At 42.5% G+C, this 23,199-nt stretch overlaps 1 protein-coding gene across 3 annotated transcripts in view; it reads left to right on the top strand.

Annotated features, from left to right (window-relative positions):
- SCN11A (sodium voltage-gated channel alpha subunit 11) overlaps positions 1-23,199 on the top strand; it is a 173,996-nt gene that overhangs the window by 62,368 nt on the left and 88,429 nt on the right. For 2 of the 3 annotated variants that reach the window (XM_032270708.1, XM_032270690.1), the window contains exon 1: positions 14,514-15,666. The exons of the other annotated variant lie outside the window; for it this stretch is intronic. The gene's annotated coding sequence lies outside the window, so the exon portion shown is untranslated. Of the gene's footprint in view, positions 1-14,513; positions 15,667-23,199 lie in introns of those variants that run through there. 3 annotated transcript variants of the gene reach the window in all.

Below are 23,199 nucleotides of genomic sequence, written 5' to 3'. Positions count from 1 at the left end.
TCTTTGGCTCATATACACTTGAAACCAGGCTACAGTTTATTACACCTCTTTACATATCTTTCCTTATCCTCCCACTTTGCTGATGGTGCTTAGCTCACCATCTCCATATCACAGACGCAGAGAGGTTCTGTGACTTGCCTGGGCTCTGAAGTAAGAGTGTATTGCAGCCGCGACTCCTAACTCGCATGATGGATGCTATTGAATCACAGGTGCCTGCAGTGGTCCTGGGTCTTTTGTTGGATCGCTTCCCCATTAACTTCCCTTCCTGGAGAGATGTTTTAAAAGCCAATTTGCCTCTGGAGGTGATTCCCCTTGTTTCTGCCATTTTTCTCCCCGAGTGCAGTTTTTCATGGTTTTCCCAGGATCCACTTAAAGTAAATGACTCTATTCTTTCAAGGCAAGTTTTTTTTTTCTTCTTTTTTTTTTCCTTAAAGCAGAAAGAGATGTTTTCATTCATACCCTCTGTGAGTTGTGACTAAGTTGGTGCCTCCTCCAGCATTTATGAGCACCTGCAGCAAGGCTTGTCTCTGCTTCCTCAGGTATGGGGACTTACTCTGAGTTGCTCACGTTCTCCTTCCACCTGGTCCCCCCACCCCCCACCCTAGGGCCTGGCGCTTGGTGTGGGTGTGATGTGGGCCATTGGTGAGCTGCAGGCCTGAGTTGAATCTCAGGGTGACCACAGAACAGTAAGTGGCTTTCTCTTCTGTTGGGCAAAGAAGCTGAATAGGCATGTTGGAGTCTGTACTGAGGAGGGTTTTAAATGTTTGCTGGGGACGCCTTGATGTGATCTGTGGGGAACTGGGAGTTGGGAGACTTCTGAATTTTTCAGCTAAGAGGTAACGTGCCCATATATGAATTTAGGAATGTGCCTGTTAGAAAATACAGTGGGAAGACAAGGGCTGGAGGGGTCTGCTAGAATGGTCAAGACGCCAGGGACAAGAGCATGGCTTAGAGATTGGCAGTGGAGACAGAGAGATTTTGGGGAAACACTGTGCAGACCTGACAGAGAAATGATCAAATATTTTGGTGTTTTATGAAAGGTGAAGTCTAAAAGAATCATGGAAGGCGCTTTTAAACCTCGTCAGTTCTATCTTTATTTTTCCATATGGAAGCCCCTGCCTATCTGTCACAGTCTTGTGTGAATGTCATGACACAGATCTGCAAAGAATGGACCATGGAGATGGCAGTATCTGGAGGACTCAGAAGATTCAGAAAGCGCAGAAAAAGCTGGTGAGCCCCACACCCAGCTGTGCCTCCTTGGTGAAAGGAAGCAGTGATGACCTCACTGGAGAAAGCCTACAGTATTTCTCATACCACATAATCAAGTCAGAAGCACAGGTGTTGAGTAGAGAAGAACAAGTTACATCCATAAGGAATTGCACTTTACTACTTATATTTCAAAAATCTGGGAACCATTCAGTCACCCTTTCACTCTTTCATTCATTTAGCAAATACTATTAAATGCCTACAGTGTATCAGGCACCATGCTAAATTCTGGAAATTCAATGATAAGCAAAACCAGGAATAGTTATAGCCCTGGTGTAATTTACATAACAGAGGCTAATCAATTTCATAAACAAATGCAAAACTACCCCTGGGAAAAGTGCGATGAAGGAGGGACCCACAATGCCCTGAGGCCTGAGGTAGAGGCTTTGGCCCAATTAGAAGGTCTTTAAAGGTTTCCTGAGGCTGACACTTGCAAGTCTGGAAGGAGGTAAGTAAAAATGGTGGGGAAGAGGGTTCTAGGTCAGGGAGTGGCATGTGCAAATACCCTGTGTCAGTAGCATGGCAAGCACTAGGGACAGAAAGAAGGCTGCTGTGGAAGGGCAAGGGGGGAGCGGAGGGGTTGAGGCTGGAGGGGACAGGGCCGAAGCACACTGGCCCTACAGACCATATTAGGGAGCGTTTCTTTATCTTTGCTTATGTTTCAATCACATCATATTATCTTCACTTTATATTACTTTGTGTTTATGGAGAGTGTTATTCATTTTTAAATTAATTAATTAATTTTTGGGGAGACAGGGTCTCACTCTGTCACCCTGACTAGAGTACAGTGGCAGGAATTCAGCTCACTGCAACTTCCACTTCCTGGGCTCAAGCAATTCTCCTGCCTCAGCCTCCCAAGTAGCTGAGCAGGCCCGTGCCACCACGCCCGGCTAATTTTTGTCTTTTTAGTAGAGATGGGGTTTCACCATGTTGGCCAGGCTGGTCTAAAATTCTTGACCTCTAATGATCCACCCACCTGGGCCTCCCAAAGTGCTGGGATTACAGGTGTGAGCCACGGTACCTGGGAAAAGTGTTATTCATTTTTAATGAACGGGAATGACATACATACAGATTTTAAAAAGAATATATTTAAGAATAAAAATTGACTTGATAGAAATAAAAATGGTAAGTTAATAGTTATACGGGTGATGAGCAGAACTGGCAAAAATGGCAAACCCGGAGCAGAGATGGCTATGGTGGAAGGAGTGTGGGTGCTGGAGGAAGCAGGCAGGGTCATGGATCCTGGCCTCTCCACCATCAGCTCAGTGATCTTGGCATTGAGCATCAATTTTCTTTCTGTAAAATGGGGATAGTAATGCCTGCTGTATGTGGGTAGTTGTGGTGAGTAATAAAATATTGCAGAAGATCCTAACAGTGCTTGGCACATCACAATCAGTGAATGTATGTTCTTCTAAAAGGAAGAGAATTTTCTGGAAGCATTGAGAATAATAATATTGGTGGGGAGAGGCTGAAAGTGGTCTGACTACCCAAATATTCCTGGTGAGAGGCGACGCAGATTTAATCTAGGATGGTGGCAAGAAAAGTCCATGGAGGAGGTAAACTCGAGTGATGTCTTTAAAAGAATGGTTTATCTGTTGATTAATCAATATGTAAGACAAAAAACACATTCCAAGTGGAAATTACAGAGTAAGCTATGTGCAGAAGGGGAAGCTCCAAGGCATATTGTCAGGGATGGAGATGTGCCAGTCTCGGTCTCAGTGGGAAGTGAGTCTGAAAGGCAGGTGAGGTAGGGCCATATTCTGCAGCATTACTTGCAGAGTAAAGAGTTGTGATTAAGACAAGAGAAAACACAAACAACACTAACAGTGGTAATGGCTCCTATTTGTTGAGCACTTGTGATGTATCAAGCGATGTTCTAAAGGCTTTTCAAATATTGACTTTTCATTCTTATATCAACCTCATGACTACCTACAAATTATCACCATCTACAATTTACAGATGAAGGAACTGAGGTACAGAGGGGTGAAATGACTTGTTCGCGTGATGTAATTCTTATCCAGCATGAATGGAGAGCCCTCCAAGTCTTTTGAGCAGCCGTGGTCTCGTAAGTGGCATGTACAGGGGAGGACGAGCAGCACGCCAGCTGGCCGGAGAGGAAACCGTGGTAACATTTCAGACAAATCAGGAGGGCTGGACTAGGAAACCAAGAGTGAAGTGGAAATCCACTCTTTCTTTTTTTTTTTTTTTTGAGTGATCACAACCTCCTCAGCAACAGTAATTTCTTTTTGTTTTCTCTTTTGCTTAACAGAGATGCTTGTGGATCCAAATCCACAGTAGGTCTGATTAAGAGGATTTGCAGAGAAGCTTTTCAGAAGTTTGATGTTCACTGCTGTTTACAAACTACTGCTCTGGAATGAGCCACACTCTGAGCAATATTTGATATGAAAATATTCTTCTGATTGCTTCTAATTCTACATGTAATAATAAATCACTACCTTCTGAGAAGGGAGGCTCTTATTAAGTAATATGCCTGTCAGTATTCCAAGTGTCTACGTGGATTTGGATATTGACTGGGTTTGGGTAGGGGGACTGGAGAAAGCTGGATTTCTGGGCATGATGAGCAAGAAGAATTATAAATCCTAGGTGTAAGTGTGGAGGAGAGAGGGGAAGGGTGAAGGGAGAAGCCAGTGAGATTATATGATGCCTGGAGCTTTGGAGTGGGGTGACCAAGAACTGCTAAGATCAAGTGTGCGATACAGGTTGAGTATCCCTTATCCAAAATACTTGAGACAAGAAGTACCTTGGATTTCAGGTTTTTAAAGATTTTAGAATATTTGCAGACCAGTTGAGCATTCCTAATCTGAAAATATGAAATCTGAAATGTTTCAGTGAGCATTTTCTTTGAATGTCACATCAGTGTTCAAATTGTTTCAGATTTTGGAACTTTTCTAAACTCAGATTTTTAGAGTATGAATGCTCTATCTGTATTTGATTTGAAATTGTTTGTATTTCCATAATGTAATTTCTGCCATCATCTCCCCGGCCTTAAGTTTGCTGCATTCAAAAGTGTCTCGTGGGAGGTGTGGGTAGAGGTATTGTGTGAAAACTAAGAATACGTCCTCATAAGTATGGAAACTTGGTGTATGACAGTAAATGTCTTCTGTTCTTTGACTTTCAATATTTCTGTCTTCTTTTATTTTAATTTTGTCTCATAACAAGCATGTAACTGGGTTGTCATTTTGAATCCAATATGATAACACTTTTTGAAACTGGAGGGTTAAGTCTATTGAACTTTATAGTGATTACTAATATATTAAGATATATTTATACTATCTTATTATGTCTGTTCTCTATATACTGCATTTTAGGGTTAAAAAATTCTGAACAATCTCCACTCTTTTTTCCTTTTAAAATATTGTGGTAAATACAGCTAACATAAAATTTACCATCTCTACCATTTTTAAGTGAACCATTCAATAGTGTTAAGTACATTCACATGGTTGTGGGATCAATCTCCAGAACTTTTTCAGCTTCCCAAGCTGAAACTCTATACCCGTTAAACAACTCCCCTTCCGTCTCTCCTCCCCACCCCTGGATACTACCATTTTACTTTCTGTCTCTATGAATTGGGCTATTCTAGGCATTTCATATAAGTGGAATCATACAATATTTATCTTTTTGTGACTAGATTATTTCACTTTACATAATGTCCAACAATCTTTATTCTTATTTTCCTTTGCTTACTACAATTTCCTTCTCAACTTGTTTGGAAAAACTTATCCACTCTACGTCTACTTGTACTACTTGCTCAAGTTGCTAAAGAAGTTGAACAAATTGCTCAATTTCTTTAGCAAGTTGTTTTAACATGCCTGCCCTAAACAAAAACCAATCCATATACTAATCCCACTGAATTAGACAGTACAAGGATCTGAGAATGCTTTAATTCCTGTTAGCTTCTCTCAACTTAGATGCTTTTGTTACGCCATATTTTATTTCCCGCTTACCTTCTCACCCCTGGAAGTAGACATTATTACGGTTACTAGTGTTATTATTAACTTCACAGTCAGAGTTTGCTTAGCTGTATCCTCCTATTCATATTCACCTATGTTTTTACTCACCATCCCTTCATGTATCTCAGACTTCCCATTTGGAAAATTTTTCTTCTGCTTGAAGTATATTTTTTATGATTTTCTTCAGTGAGGATCTTTTGATGATTTTGCCTGAAATCATCTATATTTTACTGCTGTTTTTGAAAGAGTTTTTATAAGCATACAAGTTTAGGTTAACAGTTTCGGGGTTTTTTTTCTCTGTCAATACATTGAACATTTGACTCTACTGATTTATGTATTCCTTTATTGATATTGAGGTATCAGCCAAGAATTAAATTGCCATTCATTGATCACAATCTATATTTTCTCTATGGCAGATTTCGGAATCTAGTTGCCTTTGATATTTTGAAATTTTACTATTTTGTATGTAGTTATTCATTTAAAAAATTATTTCATTTTGGATTTATTGAGCTTAGATTTGAAGATTGGCATTTCCTAATAATTCTGGAAATTTCTCCATTATTATATACTATGAATATTGTTTTTCTTATTTTTTCTATTATTTCCTTTTAGATATTCAATTAGACTTGAATTAGGCCTTCTTAATTAATTCTTCATGTCCCAACCCGTCTTACTTATTTTGTATCATTTTGTGTTCCTATGCTGTATTTCAGTTTAATTTTGTTATATTTACTTTTTAGTTTACTAACTTTTTCTTCATATATATCTAATCTGTTTAACTTGTACATTACATTTCTAAATGTCAGTTGCTAAATATTTTCGTTTCTGGAAATTCTGTTCTTTCATTTTGAAATTTTCTAAGATCATTCTTTATGATCTCTTGTATCATATTTTTCAGCTTTTCTATTAGTTTTCACATTTTCTCTGTGTTAATTCCAGTTTCTAAGCCTTTGTGTTGCCTATTACTTTGGCTCTCACTCATAGTGACTTATTTCCCTATGTGTTTTGTGATTTTGATTGTAAGCTGATATTTTTACTAAAATCTTATTTCTGAGAATTGCTTGAGGTCTGGGCCATGGTGGGAGTCCTTCAGAAAGAAATTGTATTGGCATCTGCCAGCCTCCTTCTAAAGAGAGATTTTATTTCTTGTGCACCTTGCACTGTAGGTGGAGCCCTTTGATGCCCCAGCTTTACACAATGAACTCCTTTAAAATATTCTACTTTAGATGGTCTCCAGGCTTTCTGTCCTGCCTCAGCCCTCTGCAGTCATCCAAGAGAAAGCCTAAGATCTTCAGGGTGGGGCACAGATCCTTCAGGTCAAAGCTGCTTCCTGCACTCTCTTCCACCCAGAGGTTTCTGTTTTATATTTATCTTTAGAGTCCTTAAATCATCAGAGCTTTTAAAATGTTTTAATTTTTAAGCTTTTCATATTTTATCCAATATTTTAGTTGTTTCACTTGCAAAAATTATTCAAGGTATCTATACTGATAGAACTGTGATTTTAGGCTCTTCTTTAAGCACCATAGTTTTTAAATATAAAAATCATTATCTCATATTCCTTTCTTTGTTAGCATTTTGATTTTGCTATATATAATTATATATGTATATATATGCACACACACGTGTGTGTGTGTGTGTGTGTGTATCTCAACACAATTTATATGGTGTTGCTGTTGACTTCTGACTGCAAGAAGAGACTGTGAGCCTCTAATTAACAGACTTGTGAAAAAGCTTTTTCTCCTGAGATAACATTTACTTACTCAAAAATTTATTCAAACAAGCATAGCAATTAAAAACATTTTCTTGTGACAAAACTGAAGGTTGAGAATAGTTTCTAAACATAAGATAAAATGTAAATTTAAGTATGTATTTGGGAAAAGTGACATGGTCTTCAAACTCACACCTGTGCTATATCTTATAACTCTCTTTTTCTACAATTACAAAAATGGCTTTTGATAGTAGTTATTAATCTATCTTGTAGACATGTGAGATTACATTTTAATCTTGTCTGCTATACAATGTAACTGAAACTCTCCAAGCCTCGCTAATTAATGTTCATGTAAACATTTTGTGTGAAATCTGGGTGCGTAACGCAGCTCTACGTGTTCCTAAGTTTCTTTCCTTTGCTGTCAATGTTATCAGGCTCACTTTGCCTGCCTCTTCTCCCTTTGGCCACAGGATTATTAATAAAATCCCAAACCCTAACAGGTTCTTTGTGTTTAATTAAATATTAGACTTTTTTTCTATGCAGCCCACAATAAATTCAATATACTTGTATTTGTCTTCCCAAGTGAGTGAAGGCAGAAACTATCTTACTCATTTCTGTATGTCTCCTTTGACCTCTTTCTTCACTAAGTGCTTTATATTTTGATAAAAACTCAAGTACCTCAGTGTGTCTCAGTCTCTCTCTGTGTGTACACACATATATATGTATATATGTATGTGTATGTATACATATATATATAAAACATAAGGGAAAAAAGAGTCACAATTGAAGTTTTTGAACTGAGATTAAATCTGCTCTTTGGGCCACCTGGCTTTCTTTTGGGTGAGAGACAGCTGGGGCCTGGTTGCTGTTCAGAGTCTGGGGCATCCTTTAGGTGACCTCTGATCACTCAGCTTACTTCTGATTCTCTCTTCCTTGGGCTACTGGGCTGCCAATGACTCAAGCCTGCTAGGGACCATAAAGGACCTGGTCACCGCAGGAAGCTGGGGAGTGAACGATGGCTTGTCAGCCCTTCATCGTGGCTACGTGGTCCTGGAGAAGTGAAAAATCTGAGACTGCAAGGAGGCTCCCAAGGCCCCCCGATCCCTCCCCCATCCAGGCAGGCGCAGCTCTGAGCTCTTCTCTGCAGCAGCATTTTGTTCCCTCCAATTAACTGTACGTAACAACAAGGAGTGAAACCAAGTAATTTAAGAAATAATTTATCATATTCAGTTTACCATTAACAGCCATCTAGTGTTTCCTTTTCCTTTTTAAATGAGCCTTTGTTCTGATGCTCAGCTCTTCTGTGTATTCCATAAGCTTTTAGTGAGTGCCTCTTCCCCCTCCCTCCCTCTCTGCCTCCCTCCTTCCTCCTGCCTCCTGCCTTCCTTAAGCTTTGAAACACAAGTGTCTTTCTGGAAGCAGCTGAGCCTTCTCCCATCTAACATCTTTTGTCCCAGTTAATAAGGAATTGAATGTTAATTTACAAGCCTGAACTCCAGGCCGGGTGTTGAGACATACAGAGAGTAGGATAGTCTTTGCGCTGGACCAGCTTTCAGCCCACCCAGGAGGTGAGGCTCATTCACCAAGAAACAGGCAGGGAGGAAGGAGCTCAGAGTATTTGTCAGTGCCATTGGCTGGGCTACTGGACCCAAGAGAGGTCAGGTCTTACCAGTTCTGAATGTTGGTATAGATTTGGAAAGGAAGTAAGAAGAGGGCAGCTCATACAGGGGTCTGGCAGGAGCACAGATATGGCTGTGGAGTAAGCCTCTGGCATGAGGGCAGGTGAGATGGGGACAGAGAGGTGAGCCTTAGCCAGACCAGTGCCCAGTTAGTAAAGCCCGTTACTTGCCTGCTTGCTCTTCTGTCTCTGCTTTGAGATCTCCTGTTCTGTGAGCCTCTTTCCTTACCTCTAGAGTAAAGGGAGTCCAACTGTCTGGAAGAAATTAGGTGGTGGCCTCAGTGACATTTTAGGTTTCTTTCACATGTTTCTTCTGTTGAGCTCTGTGTATGTGTGTGTGAGCTCAGGAGGTCAAGGCTGCAGGGAGCTGTCATTGTGCCACTGAGCTCCAGCTTGGTTGGCAGAGACAGACCATGTCTCTTAAAAAAATAAAAAAAGAAAAGAAAAAATGTGTGTGTAGTGAATGCAGACCTGAGCTCTCAGGGACATACCTCAGACATTTAGGTCTCTGGATTTGAACCACAGCAGCAGGGTCTATAGCTTTGAGTCGCTAAGGCTGTGAGACCCTGGACCCTCCACTGGCGCTCTGGTAGCAGCTCTGCCTCAACTTCAAAGCCTGTTAAGTTCCCTGATGGTGGAAGATGGGCCCAGGGACTGGGAGATCAGGAACTATGGGCTTTCAGAGGGGCTGAAAGAGCAGCCATACATGCCCCTCCTTTTGAGCAAGGTCCCAAAGCTCTGGGGGCACATTGAAAGCTTCATGGTCAGGGTGTACTCACGGCCCACGGTGCTGACCTCTTCTCAGAAGGCAATATCATGCTGGATGTCATCAGGAAGGGGTCTTGCTGGTGTCCAAGGAGCCTAGAGGCTAACAGTCTGGACTCCCCATAGCATGGGTCACAGATGATCCAGGAGAGTGAGCTGAGCAGGGACCCTGAGGGTCTGGCTCCCCAGGCATGTATGAACAGGTACACACACTCACCTCAAAGCGTCTCGAATAGTGTCTGAAAGGCCAGGACTCAACCAAAACATTAAGATTTCCAGTATCTATTTTTAATTTCTAAGATTAAATATAAAATTGACAGCAAACTAAAAGAGAAAGTTACCTTTAATTCCAAATAATGGCAATCTAATGAGCTGGGGACGTATTTCTTTACCAAAATTTCTTTTGGAAAGGACATATTATTTGTTTATAAGAAATACCCAGGGAAATTGCTTGAGATGGACAGTAAGATCCCAAGGGCATGCATGCAAAAATTGCAGAGTGGGGGTGGATCTTTAAGACTGGAAACGATGTCAAAATTTGTTTCATTCCTGAGAGGAAAGATGGCAGGAAATTGAGGTAAATAGATACAATAGAGGGTCCAGTAGGGTTAGGGAAGGCCAAGAGAGATCCCCCTTCTTGCTCTGGGCTGTGTAGTATAACCACACTCTGCTCTTTCCCCTACAGAAACATTGGTGAGATCTACAGTGCTCACTAAAGTTTTCCTGAGAGCAGGCTCTTTGGAAGGCCAGAAGCCAGGGGCAGCAGAATTGGATACAGGTGACAGCAGAGAGGCGGGCAGCTAACATCTGCGCTGCAGATAGAAGGGAGCATTCAAAAGATGGCCACAGGGGTGGGCAAGCCTGGAGGTTTTGATTGGGCCACCTTATGTGGGAGGTAGACTGGGGGTGGGGGTTGTGTTCAACTTTAGAGAAGAGAGAACTGAGCCTTCTTAAAACTAGGCTTTGGCATTAAGCAGTTAACTTAAGGTAGAGTGAGGAGCTAATCCTGTGGCATCCAATCGTGCTGCTTCTGAACCTGAACTTCAGTTATCAGACACTGTCTCTTTTCTTACGCACATTATGAGTTCATTTCCAGAAGCTTTTAAATTTGTTCCAGAAATACTAACATGCACTTTCTGCCTAGTCAGGAAAAAACAAAACAAACTGAAATGACCAAACACAGGGGGCATCACGAGGCAATACTCCCTTGGCTCTGTTCAAAGGACACTCAACTGCAAAGGACTCCTCTGTTCAAAGGACACCCTGGGCCACAGGGTCAGGATGGCAGCTTCACAGCCAGGCCAGGCATGTGTGTTTCTTCCTGTCACTACAACTTAGCTCCCTTAGTCCCTGTGTTCCCTAAGGACGGGGCCATACAGGCATCCGATGTCACGGCAGGCCGCTGAGATTTTGTTCAAAGCTTAGACCTATTCCTCCCTTTTATGTGCTTGGTGGTGCTGCCCCTTTAAAACTTTTCTCCTCCTTCCTCCCCAGTAAGGGCAAACCAAGAAGAATGAAGCCAGGGTAAATTGAGAAAATATTTGAAACCTATTAAGAGTGGCAACAAGTTTATGGTGATTCTTAAGTTAATTATATCCTTTTTGACTTCCAGCCAGTCCCTTCGCTGGGCCTCCATATAGACTTGGCCACCTATCCCAGCCTCAGTCTGGCAGCATGCCTGCCTGCCTGCCTGCCTGCCTGCCTTGTTCCTTCTCTCCCTCCCTCCAACCACCTCTTCCCTGCACCCTCCTGCACAAATAAGTAAGTAAGCCACTGCAGCTACTTCTTGGGGCTTAAGTGTGGTAGGTGGGGGCTGTGATGGGTATAAAGAATTTGGAGTGTGTATGTATTTATATCTGTGTGTGGGGTAGGGACAAGGTGGCTAGTGGGAGACCACATATATAAACACTATTAACACAACCATATGCATTTATTTTCACATACACTTTTCAGTTTATAAAGTGTTATCTCCTGATCATTTAAATACACAAAAAATTTATGCAATAGATGTTATCGGTGCCATTTTCTAGATGAAGAAACTGAGGCTCAGAAAGTTCAAAAGGAGATCACACAGTTATTAGGTGGCAGAACAAGGTAGGCCTCAGGCCAGCTCTTTGATTCTGTATCGTATGTGTGTGTGCATGCGTGTGCATATGTTTATGTGTGTGCACATGTGCATGCAAGCCTGTGTCCACACGTGTGTATGTGTGCATGTGTATGTGTGCTTGTGTGTGTGCACGTGTGTGTATATGTGTACATGTGCTTGTGTGTGCAAGTGTGTATGTGCATGTGTATGTGTGCTTGTGTGTGCACATGTGTGTATGTGTGCATATGTGTATGTGTGCTTGTGTGTGCACATGTGTATGTGTGCATATGTATATGTGTACTTGTGTGTGTGCATGTCTGTGTGCGTGGGAGGCACGTGTGTTTTCCCTGTATACTCTATTGGTTCCCAAATAAGAATAAAGTTGTACCTTTGTATAACATTTCAGAACGTATGAAGGGAAGCTTTGACATACTGCCTCATTTAATCCTTAAAGCATTGCTGTAATGTTGCTATCGCCATTGGGGGTTTCTTTAGGGATTGCTTCTCCCTGGTCCATCAGGTTGGCAGGGGCAGCTGCCCGACCTCCATCTCCCTGGCCTCTGTTGAGGTTCAGAGTCAGGCCCCTGAGCCAGGTGGGGCCACTCAGTCCATTCCCTAGGAACTTTGTATCTGGGAATGAGAGAGCGCAGCATGTGAACATGGTGGTTGAGAGTGACCATTTTCTGTCAGAAGTGCTAGGATCAGAGAAAACCAGTGAACACTGAGAGCACAGAGGCTATAGACTAGCAACAACTGCAAGAGACAAGGAGACATAGACCTCCCTGAATTTCCTACACATCTTCATTCTTCGGTTCTACTCCATGAGGGCCAGAAGCTTCTCTCCCCTCAAAGTCTGTGTGACGCCCCTGTTGTCTGCCAATAAGATTTCTTTTATGATTATGCTAGCTAGGGTTAAAGTTCTGTTCCAAAAGAATCCTCAACACTATATATTAGAATTGGAAGCCAAGTGAACTAAATACTTAGGTACAAGAATGAATAGTGGAAGTCAGAGGATGGAGCAATTTTCACTGTTGTGTTGCAGGAGCTCTCGTGAGCTAGGCATTGGTACCTTTGCTGAATACTGACATGTGTGAGTAGCCTTTTGGTGAGCCCTGGGGAGGGGAAATAAGAATATTCAGGAATCACCTTTTAGGAAGTTGCTTAGTCTAGCAGGTGCTTGTGGCTTCCCTGCCACATTCCAGCAGCCCACCTCTGATTCCAGCTAAAGTTGTGGTGAACGTCCCCTTGCATACTGACAGCATCGTGCCTCAAGGGTCTGCTTTGCTTCACTTGGCTTTTCTGTCTCAGTGCTTTCTCCAAAGCCATGGGAGCTCTCTTAGCCCATAAATAAGCATAGTCCAGGGATTTGGAGATGGGAGGGAAAAGAACCCCTGAGAGAAGAGGGTCTGCTTGTAAGACAACTTACTCATAGGGCTTGTAAGTTGGTGCTGGCTATTGGCAAAAGGCCTCAGATGCTCCCGATGTGGAATCTCCATAGAGCTGATTGAGTGTCCTCACAGCATGGCAACTGGCTTCCTCCAGAATGAGCAATCCAAGACAGCAAGACAGAACATGCAATGCCCTTTATGACTGAGCCTCAGGAATTACACATTGTCACTTCTCCAGTGTCCTGTTGGTTACACACGTCAGCCCTGTCCAATTTGGGATAGAACCACATGAGAAAGTGCGTATCAGGAGAAATAGATCACTGGGGTGCCTTGGAGGCTGATTACCATGACATCTCTGACAACAGGGAATGTGAGCCAGAGGGTAAATGTTTCCGTCTCATAATTTTCAAGTGCATTCTACATGGTTCCTCCAAAGGTCTCTAGAGAAGCTGAGCCATAGTTGCCCACATCAGGAGTCATCTCAAGTGCACACCCTTTATCGGTTTTTCCTTTTCAGCTTTCCATTCCTCACTCCTTCATTCCTGCTTCCTGTCATCACTTTCCAAATAAACTCCCACATTGAGGTGCTTGTCTAATGCTTCTGGGGAACCCAAACCAAAATACAAAGGCAATATCTAAAATAATTTTTAAACAGTGTTGAACCATTTATGAAAGTATGCACCGCACAAACATGGTCATGAAAGGCTTCGCAGAAGCAAAGTAGAATCGTAGACACCAAGGCTGGGAAGGATGTGGAGGGTGGCGGGTATGAGACAGATTGGTCAGTAGGTATGAACATACAGTTAGGTAGAAGGCACAAGTTCTAATGTTCAATAGCAGAGTAGGATGACTACAGTTAACAACAACGTATTCTATGTTTTGAAGTAGCTAGAAGAGAGAACTTGAAACGTTCCCAGCACATACAAATAATAAATATTCAAGGTGCTGGATACCGGCCCAGATACCCTGACTTGATTGCTACACATTCTATGCATGCAACAAAATCAAATGTACCCATAAATGTGAAAATATTATATAGCAATAAAATGTGCAGTCCTTGCTACTCTCTCCTTTTACCTTGCTTCATCTTTTTTGTAAAATACTCCTATCTCAAATGATGTAATGTATTTGTTTTGTAATGAATGAATGATCTATAATGATAATAATGATACATAACAAATGCTAACTTCCTTTGTCATGTGAAATGTGATACACTAAATGGTGTTCCTCTGGTTCAGATCTCTAAAATGAAGTCAGGAGGCCATTCTAGGGAGGACTGATGACCTGCAACTTTTTAAACAACAGCAACAACAAAAACCCTCAGAAACTTGCCTAGAATTTTTAGGTTGGGCCAAACAGCTTTGACGGCAACATTCTGGAAAGCAGCTGAATTTCACCAGAGCTGCAACTTCTGAACAGCAACAACTAATAATCTCACGTACTAAGCCAGCTGCCTCTACCAATGATATTTTCTTTCAAAACAACTTGCACAGTCATCCTCAGCTTCCCTTTTTTTTTAAATTATTTTTTTAGGGATAGGGTCGTGTTCTGTCACCTAGGGTGGAGTAAAGTGGCACATTCCTAAAAACTGCAGCCTTCACCTCCAGGGCTCCCGTGATTCTCCTGCCTTAGCCTCTCAAAGTGCTGGGATTTCAGGTGTGCACCACCATACCCAGGAAGCCCTCAGCTTCCTTTTAAAAACCTGTACCCCCCTCCCTCTCTTCGGAACACAAGTTGACGTCTAGTCAAATCGGTGTCTTCCAAACTGCAATTCTTAAAACTCCAATAAATAACTTATCACATGGAAAACAAAAAGAAGAAAAAGAACTGCTTCACAGGAGCAGCAGAAATTGCGAGATTGGGAAATGCAGTGAGAAGAAAGGCGAGAGCATTGCAACTATGCAGTGCCCCTTCTGGTGGCACCAAAATTTCCTGTGATTCCCATCCTGCTCTCCCTTAAGCACCTGCTTCCTAGTAAACCCTCATCCTGCACCCATTATCTCAGCTGACTGTTAGCCAGTCTCCTGAAGGTGACCATGGCTGGAAATAGCTTTTAGTGTGACACTTCCCAGGTAGAGTCAAATTTTCCCCAGGAATTAAAAAGAAAAACAACTCAAAATGAAGAGCTTATTGGGGAGTTTTGGGTGACAGGTCTGCTGTGGAGTTGCCTGGATGACTGAAAGTTCTTCTTGGCACGCCTTACGGCCACCACATAAGCATGCATGTTATAAGTATTTTTCGAGGTCTGAACCCCAAGGTTGATGGCACAAGAGAAGAGGAAGGAGGAGATGCTGAATGGACACCCTGTGAGCAATTCCATGTTGTGAGGGCCTCAGTGGGTCCCGTCCGGGGTGAGACCCCAGAACCGTGGGTTAGGAGGCCTGCAGCTTAAGCTCAATGCAGAAGCACAACATGGCTTTTCACATAGACTTTTCCGTATTTCCTCACCCACTTGGATGAGGCCACAGAAAAAAACAACAACCTGTTTCTTTATTAATGATGCTTTCTGCAGAGTTAGATTAAGCATTGATTAAAGGCAGATGCTTCCAAAGTATAAATGTAAGTACCCTCTCAGTCACTTCTCCGGTTACAGGGTTTCCTACACAATTCTTTAAAATCACTTTGGCTCCCTTCCCACTCGCCTTCCTCTACACTCTCCACCCAGTTTCTAAACCGCTCCTCCCAGAAGGACTCCAGGCGGCTGCCAGGAGCAGGAGCTCAGACTGCTGAGAGACTTGCTCCGTGGAGGGCTTCAAGAAGTTTTGCTGGGATTGCAGCCTGGAGCCACCATACCAGGAAGTTAGGTAAGTCCTCTGGGCTGGGGGCAGGCCTCTTCTGTTCTTTCAAGTCTGGGACCTGCCACTTGGAACTTGGTTTGTTTTTCTTATCAGGGTGGAGTACAGGGCTTTTGTGATTATTTCCTGATCAAATTAGAAGCAGAGAGCGGGTACGAGATATGTGGCTCAGCTGGTGGGGGGTCCATCGGGTTGTTCTCCTTGCTGTCACATGCACTGAAAGGTCTTGGGCTCACAGGGACAGGAGAGAGCTGGCTGGCCTAATAGGTGCTTGCAACCCTGGACTTTGTGTCAGCAACTGGAATTTGCTACAAGAGGTCATTTCTTGTCTCCATCTGAGGCGATGGTAAAAATCCTCCAAATATTTTTTGAATTCCCTGTTGCCAATTTATTTAATCAATTTATTTAATTGACATGCATGGCTTCTTTACTGAAGAGCTAGCAAATTAATCTTGGGGTTGAATTTGAATTGAGATCAATTTCATTAAACTCTGAACATGTTCACTGGCTTTCTGATTTTCTTATGGGATCTATGAAGAGGGAAGGAGATATCATTTTTTTTTTTTTGGTAACTTACATTAATAAACATGGATTATGTGTCACCAAAGTTAAGAACTTGTTCAGGTTACTACCTAAAGTGAACGAGTAGACTTTCTGTAGGGCACGTCTACCATTAAGCTGCCTGGCTTGGGTGGTGGACAAGAGTGTCATGGTGGGGCCAGTGGAATGCCTATAGGACTGACATGTGAATGAGGAGGTGGCAGTGCTGAGGTCCTGGGAGGCATGCCGTAGACGCAGCCCAGCCCAGCTGGAGGCTCGTGAGGCTTTCTCCTCTTCATTCCCTTCTCCCCTGTCCTTGGGGATATCTTAGTTATAAGCACAAAGAAATAGGTACGTTGTAGAATTGTATTCCATGGTGGCTAAGAGTACAAGGCCTGGAATGGGATTGCTTTGGCTTGAGATTTTTCTAGCACTTATGTGATCATAGACAAGTTTTCTCAATTTCTGTAAGACCTACTGTCTTCTGCAAAACGGGGTTGATGTAACCATCCCCACCTTTTACATTTCTGGGGACATTCTGAAAGACAATTCATTGAAAGCATTTGCCCCTTTGTTTAGCCCATCGTTCATAGATCTTACTAACCTCAGTGTGGACCTCTGGCATTCCAGATTGTATGGACCAGATCTATGCTGAAATGTTCCAGGTGAGCAGTTACAAACCTCTTCAGCTTTCCTTTACTGGTTAGGATAAAGTATGAGAATCAGGGCATCAGTTTGCTCTTTGCCTAAAGAGAAAACTAGAAACACCAGGCAAGGAAGGTGTAAGGTTAAGGCCTCTGACCTTTAAGAGAAGGCCATAAATAATTCACCTTAATTCTAGATGAACATTTCTTTCAGTAACCCCCAAGGATAATATTTACCTTATAAAATTGTTTTGAAGGTTAAATGAGATAATGCACATCAACACACCCCAAATTTCACGTGGAACAGCATAGACACTATGAAATAATAGCTATCTTTATAAAAAATGTTTGTGTTACAGGGTTTAGTGAAAGAGTCGCCATTTAAAATTGTTATACAGGACAATGCCAGTCATGTGGAGTATATGGACAAAGAGACTACTGCAAAGAAATATACCAAAATGTTAAAGCTTGCATGTATCAGACGGCTATGGCTTGTGGGTAATTATTTCCTCTCCTTGTTTTCTAAATTGTATTTAATGAATGACTCTATCAGCCAGGGCCCCAGCAGGAAACAGATGGCATGTTCAAATTGGACATTCTGAGGATATTTTATTAAAGGGACTTTTTACGAAGGTATGGGCAGAGTACCGTTAACAGAAGCAGGTGACCGTGCATTTCTCGGGTTGGTAAGAGTGAGGTGCTGTTACACCCCACATCAGAAGAGGTGAGGGAAGGGAGGTGTGAGCCCTGGGAATGGGTCACCTCACAGGTGCGGTGTGGCCCATGGCCACCATCAGGGAAGAGCTGGGGAGAAATCCCTGCCCTCACTCTGCCACCGTTTTCTGAGTCACTTGCTGCATGCCTCTTACCAGCCAAACCCAACCATAAGCAGAGTGTGAGAGATCCCATGGGGGACTACGTGTGGATCAGCTTCGCCTCACTGAGCAGGGTGGGGAAGGGTGGAGAGTGAGCTGGAGGGCACAGTGAGGCTATGTGACTGTTATAACGACAAGGAAATTAGTGAATAAGAGCCAGGAGCTCGTGTGCAACCCTCAGTGCTTTCACACTGCGTTGCCCACTAGCCAGGCCACCTCCCTCTCTCCTCCCAGTGAAACGACTTCTGATTCCTCATCACCATGCCTCCCTTGGGGCTCCCACAGCACCCAGTGATTGCCCCTGGTGCAGCTGTACACATGTATGGTTTCATCCTCCATTTTTTCACCTGGTCCGCACAGATTGGAATAAGGCTGGAGTTTAACATCCCTTTGCATCCCCAGCGCCCAGTGCATGGATGAGTGAACCATGGGAGGTCAGGCCTCTATGCTTCTATAAAGCTTGCAGCTTTGGAAAGCGAGGCCCTAGTCCTCTCTCCTAGGTGTTTGCTTTCTGCCTATTCGGCGGGAGTGGGCCAGTCCTTGGAGGAGCAGTTGTAGAGTTCCCTGTGCCAGGCGGCCCAGGCCACCCTGCAAGACTGGCCCCTCGGCTCAGGTAGGTCTTGCAGGGCCTCCTCACTGCTCTCCCAGGCTCTGTCATTCCCCATGTCAAGTTGTAACGCGTGTGTGGCCGGCCTCTCAGCAGTTTAAGACTCCTGCAAGTTGAGATGATGCTTGCTTCCTTCACGGCCCAAGGGGATTTGGAGCCTGTCATTGTGCCTGATATCTTGTTTCTCTATTTGGAAGCAGAAAATGTTTTGGTCCCCTGAAGGATTTCCACAATCCTTTTGCAATCCTATAAAAGCAACACAAGCACATAATTCAAATAGCTAAGAAGGAGAAAACGTTGAGGAGGATATAACATGAAAAGTAAAATGTCTCCACTTTCACCTCTATGCTCTAGTCCCACTTTTAACCATTTTAGTTTTAAATTCTGGTCCTTGTCTCTCTTTCTTTATTTAAACTTTTTCAAGTTTTATCTTATTTTTGTTCTTTGAACTACTATGCCCTGGGACTTAGCTTATACTGCTATTTCTTGATTTATCAAGTTTGAGTAGAAGTTTTTGAATTGTTCCTATGGGAGATGAGGAATTTAGCTTATTGACTGTAATCCTTCTGTGCTCCACATGATTCTTCCAGTTTTTGTTATCTGTATTTAAAATTTAGTTTTGTACTTATCTGTGTAATTTTAAGGAATAAACTTATTATTTTATTTTTTTTTTCTTTTGAGACGGAGTCTTGCTCTGGAGTACAATGGCGAGGTCTCTGCTCACTGCAGCCTCCACCTCCTGGGTTCAAGCAATTCTCCTGCCTCAACCTCCCAAGTAACTAAGATTTTAGGCACACATCACCACACCCAGCTAATTTTTGTGTTTTTAGTGGAGACAGGGTTTTACCACGTTGGTCAGGTCTCGAACTCCTAACCTCATGATCTGCCCACCTCAGCCTCCCAAAGTGCTGGGATTACAGGTGTGAGCCACTGAGCCCGGCCAGAATAAACTTATTCTTGTATGGCTTGACCAACCTTTCATAGAGTGTCTTGATTCTCCAAGTATTTAAGGTGAGAAAATTGGTATCCTTAATCTTCTCTTCACTTTTTCTCTCCAACTCCAGCTTGCAGTAAAATTTTATAACCTTTATAGCATTTGTATTCTATTATATACTTATAATTAATTCTGCTTTATTTTTAAGATTGTGAGAATTAAAAACTAATAACCTGAATTATCTAATGATTTTGTAGCTGCTATTCTTCAAAACCAAGAACTGTACTATATTTGGACCCATAATAAAAGTAAAGAAATGGACGCTGATATTACTGACTATCTGCTGTACATTCTAAGTATTAAGGTCAAGTGAATTCTCTTATTTTTTCTATTATGTTAAAGGATGGTCCTTACCAAGGTTCCTGCCAATATGGCATGGTATCAGGGCTCAAATAATTTAATTGGCTTTACCTATAAACCATGACTTTTGAAGTACATCTTCAAATGCAAATTTTGATGGAATTTCTCATTGCCTTTCTTTTAACATGTGGAAAAATTATTTTCTTAAACATATTCTTTGTTACATAAAATTTTCTTTATATGCTAAAGATTTTTCCCAGGATTCTCTGACTTTTCTATTTAGCTGGAGCAATTGCTTCTTCTTCTTCTTCTTTTTAAAATTAACTTTTAAGCTCTGGGATCCACGTGCAGAATGTGCAGGTCTGTTACATAGTTATACATGAGCCATGGTGGTTGAGCAGTTGCTTCTGAAGCCTACTGATGTGTGGTTGGCCTGAAACCTTTTATGGCACTCTTGGGTTAAGGACACAGTGTCTTGGATTCCATGCATCCTGCTTTTCTGGATTCTGTTTTCATTGTTTGGAAGCATATACTCAAATAATTATTTTGTAGAGTCATTCAGTATCTGAAGATCTTATCTTCAAATTTGTTAGCAGGACTTGCAAAACAATTGCACTTAGCTCGTTTAATTCATTGATCAATTTCCTAGCAATGCAATCTATTTTCTGTACGGAAAATGTTCAGAATTAAGTATTTCTGTACAAATTTCACCACAAGGATTTGAGTCATTCCAAATTTTACCAATTATAGCTTGTGCCATCTTGATTTTCTATTAATTTATCAATTTTATCTATTTTGTGGATCCAGCCTTGATTTTCACAGTCTGATTTTCCTGGGTTTATTTTTAAAGAACATTTGATTCTTCTATTAATTGTTTTTTAGTTAATAAGGAAATTTTACTGCATACTGTGTGTGGTTTCATTTTCTCAGGCTTATTTGAGTTGATAATTTTTATTCAGTTTTCCTTTACCTGGGTCAATTTTTGCAGTTTCCAATGCTACTTTTTTTTTTTTTTTGAGACAGAGTCTCATTCTGTGACCCAAGCTCAAGTGCAGTGGTGTGATCTCAGCCCCCTGCAACTTCCACCTCCCGGGCTCAAGAGATTCTTGTGCTTCAGCCTCCTGAGTAGGTGAGATTACAAGCACACACCACCACACCTGGCTAATTTTTGCATTTTTAGTAGAGATGGGGTTTCACCATGTTGGCCAGGCTGGGCTCAAACTCCTCGTCTCAAGCAATCTGCCTGCCTTGGCTTCTCAAAGTGTTGAGTTTATGAGTGTGAGCCACTGTGCCTGGCCTCAATGTTCTTTTTTTTGATACAGAGTCTGGCTGGGTTGCCAAGGCTGGAGTGCAGTGGTGCGATCTTAGCTCACTGCTACCTCCCCGTCCTGGATTCCATTGATTCTCCTGCCTCAGCTGCCTGAGTAGCTGGGATTACAGGCGCACACCATCACACACAGCCAATTTTTGTATTTTTAGTAGAGACGGGGTTTCACCATGTTGGCCAGGCTGGTCTCGAACTCCTGACCTCAGGTAATCCACCCGCCTCAGCCTCCCAAAGTGCTGGGATTACGGGCGTGAGCCACCGTGCCCAGCCAATGTTACTTTTAAGATGTGGTTCTTCAGGTTTGTTTTTTTGTTTTTAATCATCTGTAACAAATTTTAATGTGTGCAGTTTCAGGGGTTGTCAGTTTTGTTTTGTGTTTTTTATTTTTAGCAAGTTTCTCTTTCTTAAGAACCCAGGCAAAATATCTCCCAGATCAAAATGGCAGGGTGAATGTGTCCAGTTTCTTCTTTAATTGCCACATTAGAATGGCAGCACCACCCGCCACCGGGCTCCTTGCTGTAATCGAGCATAGGGTCCAGTTTTTGCCATCCGGGGTCTTTCACAGTGCTTCCATTTCACAGGACTGACTAGCACCCATATGCTGTTCACTGCAAAAGACTTATGCTCTGAATTAAATTTCTTTCTTGAGCTCTAGAGTCAAATGCAGCAGAGTCTTATTATATGCCCACTTAATTCATACAAATTCAATTATACATGTTCATGAGGAGGGGGCCATTCAAATAGTGTGGGCAATTCCGTCATCCAGGCCTGTCGGTAATGAGCTTGCCACTGTGGGGTGGAATGTGATGAATCTACAGCCCTCCACTTAGTTTCAGCAGATACATGGCTCTCACAGTGTTATCCTCGCTTGCCCTAATCGTAGCATACTCGAAGACTCTTACATTGCCTTTATCATGGCCCTGAAACACAATCCAACTACTTTGTTTGGGGCTAACCTGCAGAAAGAGTGTCTAGTTCTGGCAGTGGAAGAAAAGCCAGTTGTATTGAACTCGTTTAAGTAATGAGCTGGGATGCCTCTTTAGTATGGTGCCTCCCTGAGGGAGTTTCAAGATAAATTTTTACTACATTTCTTTGCTTTCAGGCTGTTTTCAGAGGCTGACGTGCGTGCACTGTGATTCCCTGTATTCAGGTGCCCCTCAGTTCTCTCCACTTGCAGGTCCGCCAGGCAGCTTCAGTGCCGTGTGCTGTAAACCAAATGTATTCCCCGCAGTGCCTGCCTTTTCTTACACTCTGTCTCGGTGAGTGGCCACGCTGTCCTCCCAGCTGCCCAAGCCGGGAATCTCCATGAGGACCATCCCTCAAGCCCCTCTCTTCCCATTAATCATGTGTCAAGGCTATTTACTGACTCTCAAATCCACCCATGTCGTTAGGTCATCCCCTGCAGTTTGAGTTCCTGCAACTGTTTCCCAGCCCACTTCTCTGATTGTAGCCTCGCCTTCATCCTCCTCTCTCAAGCCCTTTCAGTCCCCAACAGTCAGAGGGACTTTTTTTTTTTTAACTTGTATTTTAAGTTCAGGGATACACATGCAGGTTTGTTACATAGGTCAACTTGTGTCATGGGGTTTTGTTGCACAGATTATTTCGTCATTCAGGTATTAAGCTTAGTACCCGTTACTCATTTTTCCTGATCCTTTCCATCCTCCCACCCTCCGCCTTCCCATAGGCCTCATAGGCCTCAATGTGTATTGTTCCCTTCTCTGTGTCCATGAGCGCCTATCATTTAGCTCCCACTTATAAGTGAGAACATGTGATATTTGGTTTTCTGTTCCTGAGTTAGTTTGCTAAAGATAAGGATCTTCCAGCTCTATCCATATCCCTATAATTCCTAATAGTTAAAAAAAAAAAAATCTGATAGTGTTTCTTCTCTATAATAAGAATAATGATAGTAATGAAAACCCAAACCTTTAGCAATTCCCCGTTATCCTTAGGGTAAGTCCATGGTCTTTACCAAGGATTACAGGCGTGCATACTCTCTCCCTCTGCTGAGTAAAGCCCTGTTGGCCATTCCACTCCACGAAATGTCCATTCCTGGCAAACAGAACCAGTTGCTGGACATCATGTTCTTTCTCTGCCAAGGGCTCCTGTGCACACTATTTGCTCTCCCTGCAACATCCTAATGGCCCTCTTTTTTCTTGTCCTATGTCCTATATCTCCTTGAGGTCTTCATTTAGACATTAAAGCTTTGGACAACAACCCCTGCTTCCCTGATGAGACACCTATCCTATGATGAGACA

The sequence above is a fragment of the Sapajus apella genome, unplaced genomic scaffold, assembly GCF_009761245.1.
Source record: "Sapajus apella isolate SASKATOON/1434 unplaced genomic scaffold, GSC_monkey_1.0 scaffold4, whole genome shotgun sequence".
NCBI lineage: Eukaryota > Metazoa > Chordata > Mammalia > Primates > Cebidae > Sapajus > Sapajus apella.
The sequence above is the reverse complement of the archived record's forward strand: the minus strand, read 5'-3'. Positions and strand labels throughout refer to the sequence as shown.